The sequence below is a fragment of the Papio anubis genome, chromosome 3 (genome assembly GCF_008728515.1).
Source record: "Papio anubis isolate 15944 chromosome 3, Panubis1.0, whole genome shotgun sequence".
Classification (NCBI taxonomy): Eukaryota; Metazoa; Chordata; class Mammalia; order Primates; family Cercopithecidae; genus Papio; species Papio anubis.
This window is the reverse complement of record NC_044978.1, coordinates 471,453-482,136: the sequence shown is the minus strand read 5'-3', so window position 1 is coordinate 482,136 and position 10,684 is coordinate 471,453. Positions and strand designations below refer to the sequence as shown.

The 10,684-nt window shown below is 38.4% G+C and overlaps 1 long non-coding RNA gene across 1 annotated transcript in view; it reads right to left on the bottom strand.

Annotated features, from left to right (window-relative positions):
- Positions 1-6,636: 6,636 nt before the first annotated feature.
- Positions 6,637-10,684, bottom strand: part of LOC110743369 — a 38,228-nt gene continuing 34,180 nt past the window's right edge. The window contains exon 3 of the long non-coding RNA XR_002522341.2: positions 6,637-7,033. This is a non-coding gene — a long non-coding RNA (uncharacterized LOC110743369). The remainder of the gene's footprint in view (positions 7,034-10,684) is intronic.

The window sequence follows — 10,684 nt, the reverse complement described above, 5'->3', positions numbered from 1 at the left end:
GTACTGTACAGCCTCCAGAACTGTAAGCCAAATAAACCTCTTTCCTTGTAAATTACCCAGTCTCCAGTATTTCTTTATAGCAGTGTGAGAAAGGACTAATACAGAAAATTGGTACCAAGGAGCGAGACACTGCTGTAAAGATACCTGAAAATGTGGAAGTGGCTTTAAAACAGGTAATGGGCAGAGTATGGAAAAGTGTGAAGGGCTCAAAAGAAGAAAGGAAGATGAGGGAGACTTTGGAATATTCTAGAAACTTGTTGAATGGAGTGATTTGAACAATGAAGAGGACTCCAATGGAAATAGGAACTTATTGGGAACTGGAATAAAGGTTACTTTTGTTAAGCTTTAGCAAAGATCCTGGCTGCATTGTGCACCTACTTTAGAGATCTGTGGAATTTTGAATTGAGAGTGCTAATTTAGGGTATCTGACAGAAGAAATTTCTAAGCAACAAAGAGTTTAAGAGCTGACCTGGCTGCTTGTAACAACCTAAGCTCATGTGTGTGAGCAAAGAAATGATCTGAAACAGGAATTTATATTTAAAAGGGAAGCAGAGCATGAAAGTTTGGAAAATTTGCAGCCTGGCCATGTGGTAGAAAAGGAAAGCCCATTTTCAGGAATGAAATTCAAGCAGGCTGCAGAAATTTGCATAACCAAAAGCAAGGCAAGTGCTGGTAGTCAAGACAAAGGAGAAAAGGCCTCTAAGAAGTATCAGAGACTTTCACGGCAGACCCTCTCATCACAGGCTCAGAGGCCTAGGAGGACAAAATGGTTTCCTGGGGAAGGCCCAGGCCCCTGCTGCCCTGTGCATCCTCAGGACTCTGCTCCCTTAATAACAGGCACTCCAGCTGCAGCTGTGGCTCAAAAATACTTAGGTACAGCTTGGTCACTACTTTATAGGGTGCAAGTTGTAAGCCTTGGCAGCTTCCATGTGGTATTAAGCATGCAGGTACACAGACTGCAGGAGTTGACCCTTGGGATCATCCACCTAGATTTCAGAGAATGTCTGGAAAAGCCTGTATTTCCAGGCAGAAGCCTGCTGCAGGGGCAGAGCCCTCATGAAGAACCTCCACTAGGGGACTGTGGAGGGGAAATATAGAGTTGGCTCCCCACACAGAGTCCCCCCTGGAGCACTGCCTAGTGGAGCTGTGAGAAGAGGGCCACCATTCTCCAGACCCAAGAATGGTAGATCCACCATCAGCTTGCACCCTGTGCCTGGAAAAGCCATAGACACTCAATGCCAACCCATGAGAGCAGCCATGGGGGCTGAACCCTGCAAAGTCACAGAGGCAGAGCTGCCCAAGGCCTTGGGAGCCCACTCCTTGCATCAGTGAACCCAGGTTGTAAGACATGGGGTCAAAGGAGATTATTTTGGAACATTATGGTTTAATGACTGCCCTGCTGAGTTCTGGACTTGCATGGGGCCTGTAGCCCCTTTCTTTTGGCTGATTTCTCCATTTTGGAACAGGAGTACTTACCCAATGCCTGTATCCCATTATATCTTGGAAGTAACTACCTTATTTTGATTTTACAGGCTCATAGGTGGAAGGAAGTAGCCTTATCTTAGATGAGAGTTTAGACTTTTGAGTTAATGCTGAAATGAATTAAGACTTTCGGGAACTGCTGGGAAGGCATGATTATGTTTTGCAATGTGACAGCCCATAAGATTTAGGAAGGGCTAGGGGAGAAATGATATTCTTTGGATCTGTGTTCCTGTACCAAATCTCATGGCAAATTGTAATCTCCAGTGTTGAAGTTGGGGCCTGGTGGGAGGTGATTAGATCACGGGTATGGTTTCTCATGAATTGTTTAACGCCATCCCTGGTGGTTCTGTTCTCAGGATAGTGAGTGAGTTCTTGTGAGATCCGTTTGCTTAAAAGTGTATGGCACCTCCCTGCTCTCTCCCTTTCTTCTCCTCCAGCCATGTGAAGTGATTTCCTCCCATTTGCCTTCTGCCATGATTGGAAGTTTCCTGAGGTCTCCCCAGAAGCAGCAGCAGCTATGTTTCCTGTATACCCTACAGAACCCTGAGCCAAAAAAACTTCTTTTCCTATGAATTACCCAGTCTTTAGTACTTCTTTAAAGCAGTGGGAGAATAGATTAATATAGAGGTATTTCCAGAATCTTGCCCAGATTTTCTCCACCCATTTTTCACATTTTGAATTGCCCTAAAGTCTTTTGGCTCTCTGTATAAATTTGCCAAATACTTAGCAGATATTCTTAAGTTTCTACCATTTGTATGACAGGCTTTTCTAGGATTCAGTAATGTGGACATTTTTCATTGCTTTTCTTCTTCTCTAACTCACTTGTCATGCCAATAAAACACTGAAGAAGGAGAAGAGAGAATTGGAGAACTCAGCACAGGAAAATAAGGTTCTCTCTGGTTAAGAGGCTAGGCTCTGGAATTGGGTGAAAAGATCACATGCCAGCCCTGTTGCTTACCGGATTAGACAGTTATTTAACTATGGGGCCTTTCTGTCTGCCTCTGTAAAACGGGAATTATAGTAGTGCCAGCTCCACATGATGGTCAATAGGATTAAACAACTTTTCACATGTTAACTCAGAAGTATGTTAAACCAGTGAATGTCTAATATTATTACTATTATGTCTTACCTAAACCTAGTTTCAAAGATGTCTTCTTAAAGTTTATATTTATACAGTATACTCTGTTTCTTTTACTCATTTTGTTGGCCTTCCCTGACCCACCATAGTTTCCACAGACCTTTGTTGAAATACAGTAAATAAAATAGATACGATATCCCAGATGTTCAACAGGAGAATGCAATATCTGTGTTGTTTCTAGTTTTGTTTCTAATTATTTATTACACTGAAATACCAGATATGGCTAGCCTGAAATTATTTATAGTAATTAAGGATAACAAATATACCAATAAACTGAATATCTGAAAACTAGAATTAAAAAAATTAGTGTACCTTTTGTAGTGATATTAAAACACAATTCCAAATTCTCTGACTTGCCTTCCATCAAGAAATGGATCTAGGTCCCCTCAAGGGGACAATTTGGTTGCTTGGTTAATAGAATACAGTAGAATGGATGATGACCCAGGTCTCAACAAACTGATAGTGTCCAGTTTCTGCCTCTGAAAAACCTCACTTTTTTTTTTTGATTCCTAAGATTTTTATTAGAATTACACCAGTTTCTAAATTTACTGTTATAATTTTGACATTAAATGATTTCTATTTTAACTTAATGAAGTTTTTCCCATAAGTAGTTTATAAATGCTTTAAAAATACAGTTTTTATAGAATTATCAAATAGTTTTTCTATTTTTTTTTTTATTCTACTTTAAGTTCTAGGATACATGTGCACAACGTGCAGGTTTGTTACATATGTATACATGTGCCATGTTGGTGTGCTACACCCATTAACTCGTTATTTACATTAGGTATATCTCCTAATGCTATCCCTCCCCTTTACCCCCTCCCCAAAATAGGACCTGGTGTGTAATGCTCCCCTTCCTTTGTCCAAGTGATCTCATTGTTCAGTTCCCACCTATGAGTGAGAACATGTGGTATTTGGTTTTCTGTTCTTGTGATAGTTTGCTGAGAATGATGGTTTCCAGCTGCATGCATGTCCCTACAAAGGACACAAACTCATCCTTTTTTATGGCTGCATAGTATTCCATGGTATATATGTGCCACGTTTTCTTAATCCAGTCTGTCACTGATGGACATTTGGGTTGATTCCAAGTCTTTGCTATTGTGAATAGTGCCACAATAAATATACATGTGCATGTGTCTTTATAGCAGCATGACTTATAATCCTTTGGGTATATCCCCAGTAATGGGATGGCTGGGTCAAATGGTATTTCTAGTTCTAGATCCTTGAGGAATCACCACACTGTTTTCCACAATGGTTGAACTAGTTTACAGTCCCACCAACAGTGTAAAAGTATTCCCATTTCTCCACATCCTCTCCAGCACCTGTTGTTTCCTGATTTTTTAATGATTGCCATTCTAACCGGTGTGAGATGGTATCTCATTGTGGTTTTGATTTGCATTTCTCTGATGGCGAGTGATGATGAGCATTTTTTCATGTGTCTATTGGTTGTATGAATGTCTTCTTTTGATAAGTGTCTGTTCATTTCCTTTGCCCACTTTTTGATGGGGTTGTTTGTTTTTTTCTTGTAAATTTGATTGAGTTCTTTATAGGTTCTGGATATTAGCCTTTTGTCAGATGAGTAGATTGCAAAAATTTTCTCCCATTCTGTAGTTTGCCTGTTCGCTCTCATGGTAGTTTCTTTTGCTGTTCAGAGGCTCTTTAGTTCAATTAGATCCCATTTGTCAATTTTGGCTTTTGTTGCAATTGCTTTTGGTGTTTTAGACATGAAGTCCTTGCCCATGCCTATGTCCTGAACGGTATTACCTAGGTTTTCTTCTAGGGTTTTTATGGTTTTAGGTCTAACATTTAAGTCTCTATTCCATCTTGAATTAATTTTCGTATAAGGAGTAAGGAAAGGATCCAGTTTCAGCTTTCTACTTATGGCTAGCCAATTTTCCCAGCACCATTTATTAAATAAGGAATCCTTTCCCCATTTCTTGTTTTTGTCAGGTTTGTCAAAGATCAGATGGCTGTAGATGTGTGGTATTATTTCTGGGGGCTCTGTTCAGTTCCATTGGTCTATATCTCTGTTTTGGTATCAGTACCATGCTGTTTTGGTTACTGTAGCCTTATAGTATAGTTTGAAGTCAGGTAGCGTGATGTCTCCAACTTTGTTCTTTTGGCTTAGGATTGTCTTGGCAATGTGGAGTCTTTTTTGGTTCCATATGAACTTTAAAGCAGTTTTTTCCAATTCCGTGAAGAAAGTCATTGGTAGCTTAATGGGGATGGCATTGAATCTATAAAACCTCACTTTTTAAACGTAACCACCGTGCAGTCAGAGAAATCCCTGGTGGCCTGTGGAGAAGCCCATGTGAAGAGGAGTAGAAGTCCTAGTCTCTAGGCAGGCTGGGCCTCCAGGCACCAACCAGCACCCACTTCCCAGCTCATGAGTGTACAGGCACCAGCCAGCGCCCGCCTTCCAATTAATGAGTGTCCAGGCACCAGCCAGCACCCACTTCCCAGCTCATGAGTGAGCCATCTCAGAAGTAGATCCTCCAGTCCCCAGTCAATCTGGTCAATTGGTCTCAGCATATGCCACTTGGAACAAAAAACAAACTGTCCCTACCAAGCCCTACCCATCTAGCAAATTCATGAGTAATATATATGATTGCTGTGGCTTTTGACCACTAAGTTTTGGGGTGGTTTTCTGTAAGTAATTGAGACAGACTATAATGTCTTACTCCTATGTAATTAAAACTTTGATATAATCTTGAAATAGTGTGAATTATGGCAGCAGTAACTTATTTTAGCTTCAGGTGTTTCTCTATTCCTCAATACTTTCCAGTAAAGGATCTACAAAGTGAAAGGGCCAACATTTAAGGAGACCAAGGCTGATGCAATGGTTGAGTAATCTACAAACTAGATAATCAATGTTGTGTCATCGAGATATAAAGTATAATTATCCTAAAAGTCAGTGTGGGAAGAATTAAAATGAGACATTACAGCATTGCTCATATTTCAGGAGAGCATAAATCTTCTGGGAGGACTTAGAATCAAAGCTATGTGCATAGTGTTGTGAAACTACTTCTTAGAAGCAGGAGAGTGAATATTGGGCATTGGAACTCGAGCTATTGGGCTGACATCTTAACTTTTACTAGCTCTCAGATCTAAAGTTTTGATTTATATGAAATATACTAAATCCAATATCAGTGCCAGATATTGGATCACATGTGTTCACATGATCTTTGTTATATCATTTTCTTGGGAGATTGTATCACTTCACACAATATTTTCTTTCAGGAAGAATGCTCTCCTCCTTGCTTTGAAACTTCTCTGCATAAAATGAACAATCTGGGAATAGTGTAAATATTTTCCATCACAGGATCACTGTATTTTTCGATTTTCATTTACAGTTTTGTTTCCACCATTACATGACAATGACAATCATTCTGCCGTTTAGGTATATTTGAGCATCATTTTAAAAACAGTAATTATTATATATTACTAAATAACTTCAAAGGAGAGATTTCTTTCTTTTAGAAAATATCATCCTAACAAACTTTCCAATTGCAAAAATGATAATCAAGGTGATCCGTTATGTACTTCAAGACACTAGACTTCGTTTAAAGGGAAGAAGGAGAAATGGCCGCAGCGAAAGTAGTAAAATAAAAATAAAATGGCTTACTCACAGACATGAAAATAGTTTACAAGTCAACATATTGATCTTAAAATAATTCAACACCAGCTTATTGACTGTCTTCAAATAAAGGGAATGATTAAATAATTTAGGGCCATCCATTGAAAGAAATTGGAGCCAGGCATGGTGACTCACGCCTGTAATCCCACACTTCGGGAGGTCGAGGTGGGTGGATCACCTGAGCCCAGGAGTTCGAGACCAGCTTGGCTAACATGGCAAAACCCCATCTCTACTATAAATACAAAAATTAGTTGGGCATGGTGGCGTGTGCCTGTCTGTAATTCCAGCTACTTGGGAGGCTGAGGCAGGAGAATCACTTGAACCCGGGAGGCAGAGGTTGCAGGGAGCTGAGATCACGCCAGTGCACTCCAGAATGGGAGACAGACCAGATTCTATCTCAAAAAAAAAGTAAAAAAGAGACAGAGATTGGACTTACGAATTTACATATGTCAATTGCATTTATTCCTACCTCAGTCTGAGAATTTACCCACTTCTGACTACAAGAGTACAATGACCAGCAAGTGCTGATAAGAAAGCAAAATTTTAGATACAGACTTTCCAGGAGTTAATAAATAGTATAGTGAAAGTTCCTATGGTCCCATTTTTATTTAGTTTAATCTTGATATTATGCATATTTTTCAACATGGAGTCCGATTCATATCTCATTTTCCTCAAGTGCTCAAGAATAATGCCTTCTATTCATTATGTATTACAGACTTCCTCAGTTGTTTTCAAACGACTGCATGTTTCACTCAGCAGCTTTCTTGATGGGGCAGCTGGAAAAATAAAAGATGATTGATGAAGCAGAGGTGCCCACTGAAGCTACTGGCAAATATCACATTATCCCCTGAGATGAGTGGCATTACCACCTTCCTCCACGCCCATTGCAGCCACTGGCAAATATCACGTTATCCCCTGAGATGAGTGGCATTACCACCTTTCTCCTGTGTACTCACGGATGTATGTGCACATGTGAGCAACTAAGAACAGATGTGAAAAAAGTGTCCTGGGGTTGTTATTAGGTTAAAAAAGTTCATTACACCACAAAGAAGAAAATAATTTGGTTATTTATAAGTAAGCTTTCAAACTGGAAAAATGTGATTTTGGTTAATATCATTTAGAGTGAAAATCAATTAGAGAAGCTACTTATTAAAGATGAATTTTGAATGAGTATCCATAATGTATGTATATTTGTATAATATTTATGAAGCACAAAATAATATATATGTGTTTATTTTCAAAATTGCTTAATAAATAAACATGGTTGTGCCAATTATAATTTTTAATTTTTTAGTTTCTTGTCGATTCATTGATAGATTAGTTTCTCAGTTGACTTTATTTTCATTGATATCTTTCACTGGGGTTAAATTTTACTGCTTTATACATTTCCTTTTTGAGGAAATGTTAGTTTAGTTTTGCTGGTTTTTAGATTAACAAACTATCAACATTTTGTGACTTTTTAATATTCCCAATGCATTATTCTTTGTAAAATATCCATGATCACTATTACTGAAAAAGACGATATGTGAGGAGAAGCTCAAAAGGCAACGTTATGTGGAGAAAATAGTGTGAGTCTTAGAAACGGATAGCTCAGAACTGAATTCCATTTCTTCATCTATTAGCTTTGTGACGTTGGGAACATTATTTACTGTCCCTAATCTCTTCCTCCTCATATATATATTTTAAAAACTCCAGATATCTACTTTGGGGAATTTTTAAAATAGTTCAGGCAGATAAAGTTTGCTAAAAACCTAACTCAGAGCCTGGCCCATGGTAGTTGATCAATACAGCTAATTGTTATCATTTGAATAAATGAGATATTAATACTACTTCAGTTTTAGTATTTATAATACAACAGTACAGTGTCAGATTCTGAGGCCGGACTACAGTGTTCAAACCTAGGATCCTCTCCTCACCCACTGTGTGACCTTGGGAAACCTCCTCACTCTTTCTGTTCCCTCATCAATAAAATGAGAATAACAAAAATAATACCTATCTTCCAAGTTTGCTTTGAGAATTAAATGAATTTATATAAGGCACGTGCTTTGGGGAGTGTCAGTTACATGCTGATTTCTACACAAATGTTTTCTGTTATTATTAAGTAACTATGGCTATTTTCTTTATGATCGTGTAGACTGTCAGTAGGCGAGCTGGGCTTAAGTCCCAGCTCCTTCGCTTACTGAGTGGGTGACCTTTTTAATTACTTGATAAATCTCATGAACGTGTTATGATCTGGGGAATCAACCTGTTATGATTGGGGAATATTTTCTATCATCTCTGTGGCTCAGTTTCCTTGAGTGTAAAATGAACATAATAAACTATGAGGGGATTTGGGATGATACATATGTATATATATATATGCTCCATGTATGCTGCTAAGATATGTGTATTTATATACATGTATGTACATGTGTGTGAAGAGAAATAGATTAGATAAAGATATAGGTATTCTAAGACAAATCCCAGAAATAGAAAGTATTCAATAAATACTAGCTATTTTTATGGAAATATAAAGGAACAAAATTTTTATCAACATGAATGATTAAAACTACTATATATAAAAATTAAACCCCTACCACAAATTAAAAGAAAATAAATTGCTTTATTCATGACAATTATAAAGATAAAGCAGATAATTTGGTTTTTCATTTACTTGGGGCAGGGCTCAGCTTCCATATTTTCCTCCATGGGACAATGTACTAGAAATTAAAATACAAATTTATGTCTAAATAATTCCTTATATTCATGGGAAAATCTTGCTCCAACCTCTTGACAGGTATCAATTATGTGCACAAGATAAATGATTTCTGTAGGCATAGCCCAAGCTAAGTTTCGGTTTATTAGGGACCTGTCAGCTTCACCCACCCTGCGGGTTGTGTGGAATCCAGCGCAGTGTGGGGATTAGAAAGCCGGATTACCTGGCAGCCCTGGCTGACCACAAACCCCTTTCCTCAAAGGCTTCTTCCCTGGGAGTGAGAAAAGCCACATGCCTGGAGGAAAGAGCATCAGCACGAGAAATGCCGGTCGGATTTCACTAATCCTGTGAGAATCCAGAGGACCTTTCCTAACGTCCGTGGAAACCCGGCTCCAGTGTGTAGGACGCAGCTCTGGCAGCAAGGCAGAGAGTGGAGAAGAAGGAAGTGAAAATCGAAAGCCCAGAAGTCAGGTGCATGCTCCTGCCGGTGAGTCAGGATGCTGGAAGCCACCAGTGCACCCAGACACTGGCATGAATCCAACCCGAGGATTTTAAACACTCACATCTAAGCCTGGATGGGCTCTCCACGTGCTCTCTGTGAATAACATGTCCGTGTGTTTTTTCCTTGTTTGGCTTTTTAAAGTCTTGTCTGAACTGTGATTTTGGGAAATCTCAGCAGTTTCAGAATGTCTGGTAATGAGAACCTAAGAACAGAGCCACTCAGCATCTCGGAGCCTTGTTACCACCTGGAGTGGAAATTATACCTTTGTCCACTTTAAAATGCACATTCTTATTGATGCTTGTGAGTCAGGGCCAATCATGTAATTTCTTTCCTTGAGCTACTCTAAAATATGTAATATTTAATGCCCATGCCCATTGAGCCTTTTTATGTTTCACCTTGACAATATAAATTATTATAATGACATAAATATTAAAGCCAACCTAACATGTAATCATCATTGACAAGAACACATTTCAACAACTACACATCTCAGTGCAATTTATTCCTTTCAAACCAAATTGACTAGCCTGATTTTTTATCACTTGATAAATATCATGAACCTATTATGATCTGAAAAGCTCTGTTCAAGCCTATTAAACTAAGTAGGCATTTGGGAGCTTTGATTTTTAGGTAGAATTCTGTAACAATTTAAAGAAAACCATGACTAATGATGAAAAATCCATAATAAAAAAAGATTTCAGCCTAAGAAGCTAAGAAACCATAATAATGTCCTATAGGCTGCCCTAAAAAAAGGTCAGATGTCATTATTTTGTCTCACATCACCAGCAGGAATTCTGAACTATCAATTAGATAGTAAAAGCATAACTCCCCCAAATTCAGATATGACACTAGTGATAGTTTAGGTATTGATAGATAGATAAGATAGATATAGATGGAGATGATAGATAGAGAGATAGATAGAGAGATAGATAGAGAGATAGATAGATAGATAGATAGATAGATAGATAGATAGATAGATGAAATAGAGATAGATACACATATAGATACATAGATGACAGAAAGAAGTAAAGGATGAAAAATAAAGGAAAGGAAATGAAGGAAGGAAGTTAGGGAGGAATGAGAGAAAAAAAGAAGGAAGGAAGGAGGGAAAGAAGAAAGGAAGGGAAGAAAGAAGGAAGGAAGGAAGGAAGGAAAGAAGGAGGAAGAAATAAGGCAAGAAAAAAGAAAGAGATAATAAGATTTACTCTCAAGAAGCTTAATGCCAGGGAA